This window comes from Canis lupus, chromosome 25, assembly GCF_003254725.2.
Source record: "Canis lupus dingo isolate Sandy chromosome 25, ASM325472v2, whole genome shotgun sequence".
NCBI lineage: Eukaryota > Metazoa > Chordata > Mammalia > Carnivora > Canidae > Canis > Canis lupus.
In genome coordinates, this window is record NC_064267.1 from 18,776,001 (window position 1) to 18,793,361 (window position 17,361).

Sequence of the window (17,361 nt, forward strand, 5' to 3'; positions counted from 1 at the left end):
GCCTTGCTTTGTGTGGACCCTACATCTAGCCTAACCCAAAGCTTTCCACTGCTGCTATGCAAATCAAGTTGCCTCCATTAGGGATTAGAGAAGCTAAGTACCACATATGGGTACCCTCCTTGACAAGATGGTCATTGGGGTTCACATTTCAAAAGTCCTGACATGCAAGAGTGGGCAAAGGAGGTTCCATCTTCCCTATTACTCATAAGCAGCGGGGTTGGTAGAAAGAAAAAATAGAATATCAAAGCAGCAAATCAAATTGTTAGCAAGTAAAACCACCTTGGCTGATGGACTAAAGTATTGTCCCAGGCTTTAATACATTTGAATGATCATCCAGTATGGCCTGTTGCCCCATGTGGTAGATTGGAACCCCTGCTGAAGCACCCAATACCATGAAGAAGTTGTGGGAAGCAGCCATTGCTCTGACTCTCACTGTGATCAACAAGCTATCCTGTTGAGAACACCAACCCACCACACCTGAGAAAGGAATTATCTACAAGAATTTGCAGTGGGACCTCCTGCTGGGATAGTTACTTTGTATCCCTCTGTGAGGGAGAGCTATTCCATTTCCACCAGGATCCTATTGTCCTGCTCCAACCTGGACATGATAAAAGTCACTATACCAGGAATGGAACGTGCACCACCAAAGGGGAGAAGATGAAGGTCCTGGTCTGTCATAGCCTGCCCTTAGTGCTCATGCCTGAAAATGCTGCTTCCTCCCACCAACAAGCATGGTATATACAACCAGGTCAACTTTCTAAACCTCCCGACCTCTCTCTCCTCAAGGCCAGGTGGGTGCATTTTCTCACTGGTTTGATCATTTGGCTGCCATCTTTGTTCCCTCCTTTGGTATGGAGGATGTTATAGCACACATAGAAATCCTTACTAAATTCACCCAGCAAGACTTACGTGATAGTTAACAAAGACTGTCTTTACTGAACACTGAAATGTCTCTGATGAGAAAAGCTATCCTCCAAAATAGAATGGCTATTGACATTATTATTGCCTTACAAGGAAGCACCTGTGTCATTATCCAAACAGAATGTTGTGTGTTCATATTTGATGAATATATTAATGTATCATGTTTATTAAGTCACATAAGGAGGGACACCTGGGTGGCTCAGCGGTTGAGCATCTGCTTTTGGCTCAGGGTGTGATCCCGGGATTCGGGATTGAGTCCCACATCGGGCTCCTTGCAGGGAGCCTGCTTCTCTCACTGCCTGCATCTCTGCCTCTCTCATGAATAAATAAATAAAATCTTAAAAAAAAAAAAAAGTCACATAAGGACACAGTGAGCTCCCCGAGTGATCTGACTCCCAGCTTAGGGGAGTTGATGAATCAGTGGTTTGGATCACAGGCTCTTATGGAAAGTTATCAGTGATTTTGGAATTATTATCTTAACCTGTGTTTTCTCTTACATGTGCCTGTGTTGGTGTGGTATCTGCTCCACTGCAGCCAGAGAGCCACCAGCTGAGCCACCTCATGCTAGTGAAACTCCTTGCCAACTGCTCAGGACCCATTGTGAAAGAAGGGTGTGTGAGACTGTAAAGGGCCAGTCATGAGGAGTGGAATGTTGGGGAAGGTCATTGAAAAGACATAACTGCCAGTTCACCTGTGAGCTCAACCTAAACGCTCAGAGGCTCCTCACCAACCCCTTCCTTGGAATGTGGGTTTCACTTTCCTTTCCTACTCCCAGAGGCCATTCCAAGGACCTAGTCTTGATAGTGTGATGTGATATTGAGAATACTTAAATGATATACATGACTAAACCTAATTAAGCCCTCTTTATAAACTTTGTAAGATTTGGCAGGCAGAGGCAGGGATCCACTCATCTTGCTGCCACCCAAGATAAGCTTCATATGTAAGTTCCCTCTCCTTGTTAAAACTATTACCTACCAACCTGGAATGGTCTCCTTTTTCTTTGGTCTTTCCCTGTTCTCCATAACAATTAGTCACTTTCAGATTACACCAGGGAAACTCCAGAGAGGGTGGTAAACCAAGACAGGGACATTTGCTGGAACAGGAAACTTGCTCTAAAAGATCACTGATTTTATAAATCTATATTAAATCAGAAGGAAAGGTTAATTAGTCCAAGTACAATAAGAGTAGTAAGTATACCATTACCATATGCAGAATCTAAACTTGAATAATGAAAATGCTTCCTTTCTTCTAAGCCTGCAAACTCCTTTTTAGATCCAGCCTGCCAGAGGAGCTCTTTGGGAGACCTGGTACCTCATACATGGAAGTAGAGGTGAGATTCTTCCTTTCACCTGTGCTAGGTGGTGAGCAGGAAGTGCATAATTACAGCATCTACAAAAGAAGGAAGAATTTTTTTTATTCAAAAGTTTAAAAAATTACTTGTATAAATGTGTTCTAGTAGTGCTTTTTAAATCACAAATACTTGGAACTACGCAAATGGCTAAAAGGGGGCTATGACTTAAAACTATAGCATATTAACATGAATAAATGCTATAGATTAATTGGAAAAAATGATAAATATATAGAAAATGTCAATACTAGTTATGCCTAAATGAAATAAAGTTAGGTGAAAATACCAGAAAATAAGTTACACGTACACTGGTTGCAGCTGAGTGGAATTATATGTACATACATGAACAAATATGGGAGAATTTGAGGTTAGTAGTTTAGAATTTAATATTCTTTTTTTTTTTTATACAATTGCTCATGTTTCTAAAAGAGCAAGTTTACTTAAAAGATGGGCAGGGGACCTGGGTAGACATTTTTCTAAAGAAGACATACAGATGGCCAAGAGACACATGAAAAGATGCTCAACATTACTCATCATGAGGGAAAAATGCAAATCAAAACCACAATAAGATATCATCTCGCGGGGAACCCCAGGTGGCTCAGCGGTTTAGTACCTGCCTTTGGCCCAGGGCGTGATCTTGGAGTCCTGGGATCTAGTCCCACATCAGGCTCCCTGCATGGAGCCTGCTTCTCCCTCTGCCTGTGTCTTTGCCTGTGTCTCTGCCTCTCTGCCTCTCTCTGTGTGTCTCTCATGGATAAATAAATAAAATCTTTAAAAAAAAAAAAGATAATACCTCGCATCTGTCAGAATGGCTAAAATTAGAAAGATAAGAAATAACAAGTGCTGGCTAAGTTGTGGAGAAAGAGGAATCCTTGTGCACTGTTGGGAGTGCAAACTCAGGCAGCCATTGTAGAAATAGTATGGAGGTTACCCAAAAATTAAAAATAGAACTACCCTATGATCCAATAATTCCACTGCTGGGTATTTGCCAAAGAAAAGGATGACACTGGGAAGCCTGGGTGGCTCAGTGGTTGAGTGTCTGCCTTTGGCTCAGGGTGTGATTTTGGGGGTCTTGGGACTAAGTCCCACATTGAGTTCCTGCAGAGAGCCTACTTCTCCCTCTGCCTATGTCTCTGCCTCTCTCTCTGTGTCCTTCATAAATAAATAAATAAAATCTTTTTTAAAAAGAAGACACTAATTTAAAAATATATATGCACTCCTATGTTTATTGTAGCATTTTTTTTTTTTTTTACAAGAGCCAAGATGGAAGCAACCCAAGTGTCCATTGACTGGTGCATGGATAAGAAAGATGTAATATATAGACACAATGGGATGTTATGTGGCACAAAAAAGGGATGAGATCTTGCTATTTGGGACAACATGGATGGAACTAGATGGTATTATGCTAAATGAAATAAGACCATTTGACTTCACTTACATGTGGAATCTAAACAAAACAAATGAATAAATGAACAAAAAGCAAAATCAGGCTCATAAATACAGAAAATAAACTGAGAGGTAGGGGAATGGGCAAAATCAGTGGATGGGGAGTAGAAGATACAGGCTTCCAGTTATGGAATGAATAAGTAATGGAGATGAATAAGTAATGGGAATATAGTTAGTGGTATCAATAGCATTGTATGGTGACAGATGGCAGTTACACAGGTGTTGAACTTAGCATAGCTTTTTAGAGATGTTAAATTACTGTGTGTTACACCTGAAACTAATGTAACATTGTGTGTCAATTATACTAAAAAAACACTGAGAAAATAACTAACTATATAATAACTAAAAGAGCAAGTTTAGGGAGAAGTAAGATGGCAGAGGAGTATGGGATGCTAATTTTGTCTGGTCCCTGGAATTTAACTAGATAATCAAATCATTCTGAACACCTACCAACTCAACAAGAGATCTGAGAAAAGAATTGCTGCAATTCTACAAATGGAAAAGTGACCTCTTTTTGTAAGGTAGAAGACATGGAGAAGTGAATCCAAGGCGGTATATTGGAGGATAAGCCATGGGGGGAGAGATCCTCTGTAAGCAGGATACTGGAGAGTGATATAGGCAGCGAAGCATAAAATCAGAACTTTTGGAGGTCTACTCCTGTGGGGGACGTCCCTGCCTGAAAGGTGCTTAGGTGGGACAAAAAGAATGGGTGTGCCTGAGTGCAGCAGAGTTCCCAAGCATCAGAGCAGGGAAGTTAGAGTGGGCTTTCTGCTTGATGTTGCCATAAACCACGAAGTGCTGTACTGTCAGATGACTACTATCCATTGATCAGGGGTCCAGCAAGAGGCAGAACCACAGTGAGACCTCCTGGGAGGAATGGTGCAGGTGCACACTGCAGGAATCTGTAAAGTTTGGAGACTTGAAATGTGGTCATGTGCCCGAGATAAAAATGCTCAGTCACAGGCTGAGGTTCTGAGTGAACACAGAATATGGATGGAAACCAGGGAGACAGGAGTGATTGTTTTTCTCTGGGGGCTCACTGAAGAGTAGGGGGGAATGAAATTTCAGTGCTGGGGCTAGAGATCAGGTGCTGCCATTTTCATCTCTCAGATTGGTGCTGAAAACCTTCACAGAACAAAAGCCACCTAGAGAACCCAGCACCCTGGCAAGGGGGGTGCAGTTCCCCCTAGGCAAAGACACCTGAGAATCCGAGCAACAGGCCCCTCCTCCAGAAGGCCAGCAGGAACATCCAGCTAATACCAAGTTTACCCATCATACAGAACTGCAAATCTCCAGCACTAAGGGAAAATAGTATATAGAATTTGTGTTTTTTTCTCATGAATCCTTAGTCTTTCGGTTTAAAATTTTTTTCCTTCTCAGCTAATTTATTTTATCAACTCTTTTTTAAATCTTTTAAAATTTTCACTTTTACATTTACATTTTTTATATATATATATATTTTCATATTTGGCTTCCTTTCATTGTATTCAATTTTATTTTCATGTATATATATGTTTTTCTTTCTGACTTTGGGATCTAGTTTCTTCTAGCAGACTGAAATACATCCAGGATCTAGTTTATCGCTCTGTTCACCTTCTGTTTGATTTATTTCTACATTTTTTTTCTTTTTTGGTTTCTGATCTCCTCTGATTTGTTTAGTGTATATTTTTCTCAGTGTTGCTGTTTCTATTTTTATATTTTTGTTCTCTCATTTATTTTTCTCTGGACATAATGACAAGATGGAAGAATTCACCCCTAAAAGAGAACAAGACACAGGGATCACTGTCAGGGATTTAATTAATGCAGATACAAGTAAGATGTCAGAAACAGAATTCAAAACAATGATTATAAACATACTAGCTGGGCTTCAAAAAAGGATAGAAGATATTAGAGAATCCCTTACTGGAGAAATAAAAGAACTAAAATCTAATCAGGTCGAAATAAAAAGGCTACTATTGAGATGCAATAAAAAAAATGGAGGTTCTACTGCTAGGATAAATGATGCAGAAGAGAGAGTAAGTGAGATAGAGAACAAATGATGGAAAATAAAGGAACGAGGACAAGAGAGATAATTACTGGATCACAAGGATTGTGAAATCCTTAAAAAGAGGATTCAAGAGATCTGTGATACCATAAAGCCCAACAATGTTAGAATTATTGGGGTCCCAGAGGAAGAGGAGAGAGAGAGAAAGAGGGGGCAGGAGGTTTATTTGAACAAATAATAGCTGAGAACTTCCCTAGTCTGGGGAAGGAAACAGGTATTCAAGTCCAGGATGCACAGAGAAGCCTCCTCAAAATCAATAAAAATAGGTGAACATCTCAACATATGATAGTGAATCTTGCAAATTTCAGAGACAAAGAGAAAAATCCTAAAAGCAACTCAGGAAAGGTGATTCTTAACTTACAAGGATAGAAATGTAAGGCTGGCAACAGACTTGTCCACAGAGACCTGGCAGGTCAGAAAGGGTCTATCCAACTAGAAGATCTAACAATTATAAATATTTATGCTCCTGACTTGGGAGCAGCCAATTACATAAACCAATTAATATATTCAGGGAGATAAATGAGTAAAAATATGCAGCCAAGAATACTTTAACCAGCAAGGCTGTCATTCAGATTAGGAGAAATAAAGAGCTTCCAGGACAAACAGAAACAAAGAATTTGTGATCACTAAATCAGCCCTGCAAGAAATATTAAAGGGGATCCTGTACATGAAGAGAGAGCCTAAAAATTACAAAGAGCAGAAAGGAACAGAGACAATATACAGAAACAGTGACTTTATAGGTAATATAATGGTACCAAATTCATATCTTTCAATAAATGTTCCTATCAAAAAAACCAGGGTATCAGATTGAATAAAAAACAAAGTCTATAGATATGCTATCTATAAGAGACTCATTTTAGACCCAAAGGCACCTCCAGATTGAAAGTGAGGGAGTAGAGAACCATTTATCATGCTAATGTACATCAAAAGAAAACTGGGGTAACAATCCTTATATCAGACAAATTTGATTTTAAACCCTAGAGTGTAATAAGAGATGAAGAAGGACACTATCTCATACTTAAAGGGTCTATCCAACTAGAAGATCTAACAATTATAAATATTTATGCTCCTGACTTGGGAGGAGCCAATTACATAAACCAATTAATAAAAAAATTTAAGAAACACATTGATAATAATACACTAATAGTAGGGGATTTTAACACCCCACTCACAGGAATGGACAGATCATCTAAGCAGAAGATTCACAAGACACAAGGCCTCTGAATGACACACTGAACCAGATGGACTTCACAGGTATATTCCAAGCATTTCATCCTAAAACATCACAATATACATTCTTCTCAAGTGCACAGAGAACATTCTCCAGAACCATGTACTGGGTCACAAATCCAGTCTTAACCAGTACAAAAGACTTGGATTATTCTCCGCATATTCTCAGACTACAGTGCTTTAAAACTTGAACTCAATCAAAAGGGAAAATTTGGAAGGGAAATACATGGAAGTTAAAGAGCATCCTACTAAAAAATGAATGGGTTAACCATAAAATTAAGGAAGAATTTTAAAAATTCATGGAAACAAATGAAAATGAAAACACAACTGTTCAAAACCTTTGGGAAACAGCAGAGGCAGTCCTAAGAGGGAAGTATATAGCAATACAGGCCTTTCTTCAGAAATGAGAAAAGTCTCAAATACACAAGCTAATCTTACATCTAAAGGAACTGGAGAATAGCAAATAAAGCCTAAACCAAGCAGTAGAAGAGAATTAATAAAAATGAGAGTAAAAATCAATGAAATAGAAACCAAAAGAACAGTAGAACAGATCAACAAAACTAGAAGCTAGTTCTTTGGAAGAATAAATAAGATCAATAAACCTCTAGCCATACTTATCAAAAGAAAAGAGAAAGGACCCAAACACATAGAATCATGAATGAAAGAGGAGAGATCACAACTAAGACTGAAGAAATACAGACAATTATAAGAGAATATTATGAGCAATTGTATGCCAACAAATTAGGCAATCTGGAAGAAATGGATGCATTCCTAGAAACATTTAAACTACTAGAACTAAAACAGGAAGAAATAGAAAACCTGAACAGACCCATAACCAGCAAAGAAATTGAAGCAGTCATCAAAAATCTCCCAAAAAACAAAAGCCCAGGGCCAGATGGCTTCCCAGGGGAATTCTACCAAACACTTAAAGAAGAATTAGTACCTATTTTTCTAAAGCTGTTTAAAAAAATGGAAATGGAAGGAAAACTTCCAAACTGATTCTATGAGGCCAGCATTACCTTTGTCCCAAAACTAGATGAAGACCCTACCAGAAAGGAGAATTACAGACCAATATCTCTGATGAACATGAATGTAATAATTCTCACCAAGATTAATCCCAAATGGGATTTATTCCTGGGCTGCAATGTGGTTCAACATTTGCAAATCTATCAATGTGATATACTACATTAATAAAAGAAAGGATAAGTACCATTTGATCCTGTCAATAAATGCAGAAAGAACATTTGACAAAATACAGCATCCATTCTTGTTTAAAACTCTCCACAGTGTAGGGATAGAAGGAACATACTTCAAAATCATAAAAGCCATATATTATTTTTTTTAATATATTTTTTTAAATTTTTATTTATTTATGATAGTTACAGAGAGAGAGAGAGGCAGAGACACAGGCAGAGGGAGAAGCAGGCTCCATGCACCGGGAGCCCGATGTGGGATTCGATCCCGGGTCTCCAGGATCGCGCCCTGGGCCAAAGGCAGGCGCTAAACCGCTGCGCCACCCAGGGATCCCAAAAGCCATATATTAAAAGCCCACAGCAAATATCATTCTCAATGGGGGAAAACTCTCAGTTTTTCCTCTAAAGTCAGGAACACTCTTGCCACTGTTCTTCAACATAGTACTAAAAGTCCTAGCCTCAGCAGACAACAAAAAGAAATAAAAGGCTTCCAAATTGGCAAAGAAGAAATCAAACTCTCCCTCTTCACAGATGACGTGATACTGCATGTGGAAAACCCCAAAATCGATATTTTTGATATAGCAATTCAGCAACATGGCAGGATGTAAAATCTATGCACAGAAATCAGTTGCATTTCTATACAGTAACTATGATACAGAGGAAAGAGAAATTAAGGAATTTATCCCATTTACAATTGTACCAAAAACCAAAAGATACCTAGGAATAAACCTAACCAAAGTAGTAAAGGATCTGTACTCTGAAAACTATAGAACATTTATGAAAGAAATTGAGGAAGACACAAAGAAATGGAAAATTTTTCTATGTTCATGGATTAGAAGAACAAACATTGTTAAAATGTATATGTTACCTAGAACAATCTCCACATTCAGTGCAATCCCTATCAAAATACCATAAACGTTTTTCAAAGAGCTGGAACAAATAATCCTAAAATTTGTATGGAACCATAAAAGACCCTGAAGAGCCAAAGGATTGTTGAAAAAGAAAACCAAAGCTGGGGACATCAATGCCTGACTTCAAATCTGCAATCATCAAGACAGTATGGTATTGGCACAAAAACAGACACATAGATCAATGGAACAGAATAGAGAATCCAGAAATGGGCCCTCAACTCTATTGTCAACTAATATTTGACAAAGCAGGAAAGAATATCAAATGGAAAAAAGATAGTCTCTTAAATGGTGTTAGAAAAACTGGACAGCCACATGCAGAAGAATGAAACTGGATCATTCTCTTACACCATACACAACAATAAACTCAAAATGGATGAAGGAGCTAAAAGTGAGACAGGAATCCATCAAAATCCTGGAGAAGAATACAGGCGGCCACGTTTGTGACCTCGGCCACAGCAACTTCTTTGCTAGACATGTCTCCAAAGGGAAGGGAAACAAGCAAAAATGAACTATTGGGACTTCATCAAGATAAAAAGCTTCTGCATAGCAAAGGAAACAGTCCATAAAGCCAAAAGCCAACCAACCAACAGAATAGGAGAAGATATTTGCAAATGTCTTATCAGATAAAGAGCTAGTAACCAAAATCTATACAGAACTTATCAAACTCAACACCCAAAAAACAAAGAATCCAGTCAAGAAATGGGCAGAAGGTACTCCTGCGTGGCTCAGCCATTAAGAATCTGCCTTTGGCTCAGAGTATGATCCTGGAGCCTTGAGATCGAGTCCCACATTGGGTTCCCTGCATGGAGCCTGGTTCTCCCTCTGCCTATACCTCTGCCTCTCTCTCTCTCTCTCTCCTCTCTCTCTCTCTCTCTGTGTCTCTCATGAATAAATAAATAAATAAAATCTTTTTTTTTAAAAAAAAAAGAAGAAATGGGCAAAAGACGTGAACAAACATTTCTCCAAAGAAGACATACAAATGGTCAACAGACACATGAAAAAATGCTCTGCATCATTTGGCATCAGGGAAATACAAATCAAAACCACACTGAGATACCACCTCACACCAGCCAGAATGGGTAAAATTAACCACTCAGGAAATGACAGATGTTGGGAGAGATGCAGAAAAAGGGGAACCCTCTTATAGTGTTGGTAGGAATGCAAGCTAGTGCATCCCTTCTGGAAAACAGTATGGAGGTTCCTGATAAAGTTAAAAATAGAGCTACCCTACAACCCCGGAATTGCAGTACTAGGTATTTACCCAAAAGATACAAACATTAGTGATCCAAAGGGGCACCTGTAGCCCTTCTGATGTTTGTAGTAGCAATGTCCACAGTCGCCAGTCTATGGAAAGAACTCAGATGTCCATTGACAGACATTCGTAAAGAAGATATGATATATGCATATCACATATGCAATGGAATATTACTCAGGCATCAAAAAATGAAATTTTACCATTTGTAACGACATGGATGGAACTAGAGGATATTATGCTAAGTGAAATTAGTCAATCAGTGAAAGACAATTGTCATATAATTTCAATCATATGTGGAATTTAAGAAATAAAACAGAGGATCAAAGGAGAAAAGAGGGAAAAACACAATAAAATCAGGGAGGGAGATAAACCATAGGAAACTGTTAACTCTAGGAAAAAACTGGGAGTTGCTGGAGGGGAATGGGGTGGGGGGTTGGGATCACTGGGGTGATGGTCATTAAGGAGCGCACGTGATATAATGAGTTCTGGGTGTTAGATGCAACTGATGAGTCTCTGAATTCTACCTCTGAAACTAATAATACACTATCTGCTAATTGAATTAAAATAAAATAAAATTTAAAAAAAGAGAGAGAGAGAGAGAGAGCACATTTAAAATGTCCCAGGTATGTGAAGTGTAAGTCATTATTTCACAGGCCTGGGGCTTGGCAAGGACAAATATTCATGTGAAGGTCAGTTTGATGTGTCCCCTTAGTGAGGCTACAGTGTCTGGTTATTCAATCAAATGCTCATCTAGGTATTGTGTGGTATTTTGAAGATGGGACTCAAGACTATAATCAGTTGACTTTAAGCAAGGGAGATTGTGATGGAACTTGGGTGGGTACAATCCAAAAAGGTGAAAGCCTTAAGAGCAGATCTGAGTCTTCCCCGAACATAAAATTCCATAAACCTGTTATTCAGAGGTCCAGCCCCGCTTCTGAAAGCCTTCAGATCTGCCTCACCAGCCCCCAGAATTGTGTAAGCCAATTGTTTGTAATTAGGGTCTATCTATTTCCTACTGGTTTTGTTTTTTTGGTGGAACTTAGCCTGATACAGTTGCTACAAGCATTTGGTAGGTGCGCAGGTGGAAATTCATTGGAATAAGTGGCTTTCACAGTATCACAGAGCAAGTGAGTGACAACAAAGGACCAGATCCAGGCCTGAAATCTGGAGTAATTTCTGCTATGTAGCCTCTTCATTTTTCTGACGCTGGGCAAAAGGGAAGGGAGAATTTATTGATCATTCTCTGTCAAGTTCCACAGAAAGTTTTATGAGAATTGATAGAAACAGGCAGCCTTCCTCTGAAATAGCTTCTCAGCTATTTGGCCAGCCCTCTGCCTTCTTCACACCCTTAGAACAGTACAGGCTCTTCTAGAACTCCCTGGGAGATGGATCCATTTTTCTGCTGCTCACCTTCAAAGTGCTAAAGGTAGCCTCAATGTGGGGTCACAGGGACTTGACAGGCAGTATTCCAAGAAGCGGTGGCAAAAAGGGATTCCAACGTGGCCCAGCCATTGCAGCTGAGTGAACTCACTTCCCATCTCATGGGCACATAGGAGTTTCAGTGGCCATAGTCTAAGTATTTGACGGGATTGAATACGGCAGCCAGCAGACCCAAGGACAAGGGGAGAGAGGAGCACTTTCCCACAGGCAATAGGTAGCTTTTTTTTTTTTTTTTGAAACCTGAAAAATTATTTTACTGAGGAGATAGGGAGATACACAAGGAAGTCTTAAAAAATTCCTTCCAGGAAAAATGAGTTTTTAGGTAATGAGGTACAAAAGGATAGCTCCTCCCAAACTAGAAAAATCTCCTGTGCTTAATTAGAGAGAACACTCCCCAAATATGTTTACTTGGAATAAACTTTGTAGTTTCCTTATGAGTTCATTGTATCTAAAAATAGAATCCTTATCTGTATTCTCCATAAAGTCTGTGTAAATTATAGATTCTAATGTAAATTGGAAATTACATCTTCAAGGCCAGATGTGTGATTGGAGCAAAGGATTCAGTTTCCTCAAGTAATCCCCTTTGGGGACCAGGGAACCAGGACAGACGGAAGGGTAGATATCCTTTTCTTTATTTTTTGAAGTACCAATTATAGCAGCATCAGAAGCTGAGTGGCTCTTGTTTTATTGAGAATAGAAAGGAATCCTGTGCCAATATATAGAGCCTATGATGTAACTTTTAAGTAAAACACAACTGAGCAACTGTTTAAGTAGCATTCCTTTTCTAAATGGTCTTGGAGGACTTATTTAGATAATTTCAAAATTCTTTAGTTTTATAATTGGGTGATTAGCATTATCATTTAGTTTTAGGGTGAGCATGGCTCCTTTTCTATTTTGACAAGTATATGGAGGTGATTGAACCTGTACTATTTTAATCACTTTTGGGGATTCAGGTAGTTAGTGGAAAACCCTTTAAGTTAAGCTATTTGATGCATTCGCTAAAATGTAAAAGCTCAAAAAAATTCATGGCTTTTAACTAGTCATTTTGGTAGTATCAATCACTGATAAACAAAGAATTATTTGCTGATGAGGAATATTGATTTGTGTGTGCCTGTGGGTGTGTTTAACGAGATTTTTTTTATTTTAAAGCCTGGCAGAGATTGGGAACAGCACTGACTAGATATAGTAAAATGTTCTTCCATTTACACTTCACAAATACATCTTACAATGATCCTGGCTGTATGAGAAAAGTTTTATGAATCCAATAAAGTTCTTTATATGACATCTTTGGATGTTGTATATAGTGTGAGTAATCATCTTTTTTAGTAAACACAACATACAATATGCTAAACCTAATAAAACAGGGAAACAACTCATTTTATGTATTGCCCATCCTCAATAATAAAATGCCATGTGTCCAGGTGGTGAGAAGTAGAAGTATTGTCCAGCCTTACAAGGCAAAAAAGAAGGCAAAACCAGGACAACAGAAGCAGTGGGTATAATGATGGGATTATGGGAAATTCTGTGGGTAGCCAGTAACAGACTAAAGAAGCTCAGATTGGTGTTGCATGAGAAATGTAAACTAACAGGCGACCACAATCATCAGTTAGTGTTCAATTGTTTGATTCCAATGACTATCAGCATTCTAATGGCCTTAGACAAAAAATTTCAGACTGATATATTATTTCATCTATTTGCCTCCCTTTAAAGTAGAAAATAGTAGGAAATTAGTAAGGAAATAATTTTAGAGAGCTCATCATTAAAAATCATTTTTTTCCATAAAGTAAGACACACGTGTATAATTTTGGAGAATACCTGTTTAAATATCAAATTTTATTTGAGTTTATGTACTATGTTCTGTTTAGAATTTTTAAAATATTTACAGTAATTCATTTGGTTAAATGCTTGATCAGTAAGTCAAAATATCCTGTTTAAAGATCGGGAAATAGGGCAGCCCAGGTGGCTCAGCGGTTTAGCGCTGCCTTCAGCCTAGGGTGTGATCCTGGAGTCCCGGGATGAGTGCCGCGTTGGGCTCCCTGCATGGAGCCTGCTTCTCCCTCTGCCTGTGTCTCTGCCTCTCTCTCTCTTGAATAAATAAATACAATCTTAAAAAAAAATAAAATAAAGATTGGGAAATAAATAACAGTAATAAGGACAAATCCTTAATTTCATGACTTGTGGATAGTTGTCTTTCAAGAACTGTTGTTTTTCATTGACCTTCTCAGTAGTAGCTATCATTTATTGAGGGCTTACTATGCACTAGGTATATTATAAACATATTTTATTTTTTTCTTTTCTTAAAGTTGAGATATAATTGATGTTATTTTTAATTAATTTTTTAAATTACAAAAGTAATGTAGCACTGTATAAAGTAAACGGGAAAGCTTCTGTGCTGCCTTCCCTCCATCCTTGTTCTCAGAGATCATTACCTTAACAGCTTGCTGGGGAAGATAGTTTCTGTCACTTATAGAGGTCACCTAAGCTGCAGCCCAGGTGACTTAGGTTGAGAGTCATGACCCCGAAAAATTTTGAACATCAACAATGTTCATGCAGAGGGTAAAAAAACTCAGATCATAAACTTGGGGGTGTGAGAAATAGAACTTTATTTTTCTATAACTAAATTTAATTTCTATTTCAAAAGTCAGTATTGCTATAATGGAGGTCTCCCAGCTGTCCCTATTGTTGGGTCTGTGAGGTACAGAGGGCTTATGTAGTTCAAGGTGTTTGTGGAGACACCCGTCTGTTCTTAGAGTTTTCTGTCTCCCAGAGGGACAAAATTGCTGTAGGTTTGATGTGGGAGACAGGAAATCCTAACTATGAAACATTAGGCATTAAGGCTAGGAGGCCAGGTGTCTGGAGGTACAAGGCTGCGCTGCTGGCTTACCTGGTGCTGCATACTGTGAAGTCCGACTTGCCTCCAATCTGGCGAAGCTAGCTTCAGGGGAGCTGAGGAATGGATCTGTGGAATTCTCTTCTTGTCTCACGGTAGAAGGAGATGGTTTGAGAGATGAATAAACTGGAGAGAAGAACCTGACCAACAGCCTCCCTTTTCTTTGAGGCACCTTCGCAGAGCTGCCGCTCTCAGTCAGAGCTGCTCTGTGCATTGGCTTCCACATATTTGATAAAAAGGGCGGGGGGTGGCGGTGACTGGGTGATGGGCACTGAGGGGGGCACTTGACAGGATGAGCACTGGGTGTTATTCTCTATGTTGGCAAATTGAATACCAATAAAAAAATTTATTATTAAAAAAATAAAGAGGAATGACAAAAAAAATTATCATTTGCAAATAAAGATTTTTCCCCCTCCACTTAACCTAACATCTTTGCTTCTTTTCTTGCTGCACTGAGTTAGCCTCCAGAATAATGTTGAATAGGTTGGTGGGAGTAGGTGCCTTTGTCTTGCTTCCGACTTTAAATGGACTACTTCTAAGGTTTCACAATACAGTTTGATGTTTTTAGCAGGTTCTTCTTATCAGGTGAAGGAAATTCTTGTTTATTCCGCATTTGCCAAGAGCTTTTAAAATTTATTTATTTATTTACTTATTTTTATTTATTCATTCATTCATTCATTCATTCATTCAACAATAATTCAGTGAGCAGAACCTACTGTCTAACAAATGATGAATAATTGTTGAATTTTAATTATTTTTCTGCTTTTTGGTCAGTAGACAATTTTTTAAAAGCTTTTATGTTTACCGATAGGTGGCTCAGTTGTTTAAGCACAGACTCTTGGTTTCAGCTCAGATCATGATCTTGGGGTCCTGGGATGAGCCCTGTCTGGGGGGGTAGGGAGGGGGGGGTCCCTACTCAGTAGAGAGTCTGCTTGAGGATTTCTCTCCCTCTCCTCTGACTGCACCCCCACTGTACACTTTCTCAAATAAATAAATGAATCTCTTTTAAAAAGTTGAGCAGTTCCCATATAACCCACCACCCCACACATTCACTTTGCCCTATTATTGATATCTACATTAGTATGGTACTTTTGCTAGAATTAATGAACCAATATTGATATATCATTATTGACTAAAGTCCATACTTTATCAAATTTCCTTAGTTTTTCCCTAATGTCCTTTTACTGTTACAGAGTCCCTTCCCAGGAAATCACAATTCACTGAATTATTGGCTCCTCTTGGCTGTGACAGTTTCTCAGACTTTTTTTGTTTTTAATGATCTTGGCAGTTTTGAGGCATACTGCTTAGGTATTTTGTAGAATGTCCCTCAGTTGGAATTCATCTGATGTTTTTCTTTTTAAAAATTTTTATTTAATTAATTTATTTAAAAAATTGAGATATAATTGACATATAGCATTATATTAGTTTCACATGTACAAAACAGTGGTTTTTATATGTAGATGTTTTGAAGTGATCACGACAATAAATAGTTAATATTCATCACCACTCATAGTTACATAGTTTTTTTCTTGCGATAAGCATTTTAAGATTTTAAAATATTTTCAAATATATAATGCAGTATTAATAACTATAGTCATCATACTGTACAATCCTCAGGACTTATTTTTTAACTGGACATTTGTACCTTTTGACTCCTTTCACTCATTTTACTCACTTCCCAATACCTGCCTCTGGCAACTACTAATCTGTTTTGGTTCTATGAGTTTGTTTTTTGTTTGTTTTTGTTTTTTATGATTCCACATATAAGTGAAGTCATATGGTATTTGTCTTTCTCTGATTTATTTCACTTAGTATAACGACCGCAATGTCACAATAACAGGATTTTATTATTTTTTATGGTCAATTAATCTTTCATTGTATATGTACCACATTTTATTTATTCATTCATCCATTGATGGATATTTATGCTGTTTCCATTTCTTGGCTATTGTAAGTAATGCTATGAATATGGGGGTGCTATACCTTTTTGAGTTAGTGTTTTCATTTATTTTGAATAAATGCCTAGAAGTGGAATTGCTAGATCACAGGGTAGTTCTATTTTTAATTTTTTGAGGAACTTCCATACTGTTTTTCACAGTGGCTACACTGGTTTGCCTTCTGGCAACAGTGCATGAGGGTTCTCTTTGATGCTTTTCTTATTATTATATTGGGGCTATGGGTTTGGGGGAAGAAGACCATAAAAGTGAATTTCTGTTCTCATCATATCAAATTGAAGGTACATACTTTCACTATGATTTATCACTAATGATACTGACCTTTATCACCTGGCTGAAATACTGCTTGTTAGATTTGTTCACTGTAAGGCTACTTCTCCCCACTTATACCGCTGCTATCCATTTTGTACTCTTTGAAAGAAAATCACTACGGGCAGCCCACACTTAAGGAATAAGGAGTTATGCCTCATTTTCTTGAGGATAGAGTAGCTACATAAATTATTTGAAAGGCTTCTATATGGGAGATTTATCTATTTTCCCCATTTATTTATTTATCCCAATATCATTTTTAGGTGGGATTTTAAAGTACTGAGTCAATTTCTTTCTATTTTTCTTCCATTCTTTCTATTCACTCTTTGGTAAATTTTGGTAAGTTATATCTGACTAGGAATTACTCTATTTCGCTGACGTTTCCAGATTTATTGATACAAAAATTATAACATTCTCCT

At 38.0% G+C, this 17,361-nt stretch overlaps 1 long non-coding RNA gene across 7 annotated transcripts in view; it reads left to right on the plus strand.

The window, feature by feature from the left end:
- LOC112669583 (uncharacterized) overlaps window positions 1-17,361 on the plus strand; it is a 34,913-nt gene that overhangs the window by 5,381 nt on the left and 12,171 nt on the right. Inside the window, exons 2-4 of one of the 7 annotated variants that reach the window (XR_007405830.1) lie at window positions 1,456-1,532; window positions 2,194-2,251; window positions 3,526-3,727. This is a non-coding gene — a long non-coding RNA (uncharacterized LOC112669583). Of the gene's footprint in view, window positions 1-1,455; window positions 3,460-3,525; window positions 3,728-17,361 lie in introns of those variants that run through there. The other 6 variants (XR_007405827.1, XR_007405829.1, XR_007405831.1 and 3 more) reach the window with 6 other exon arrangements.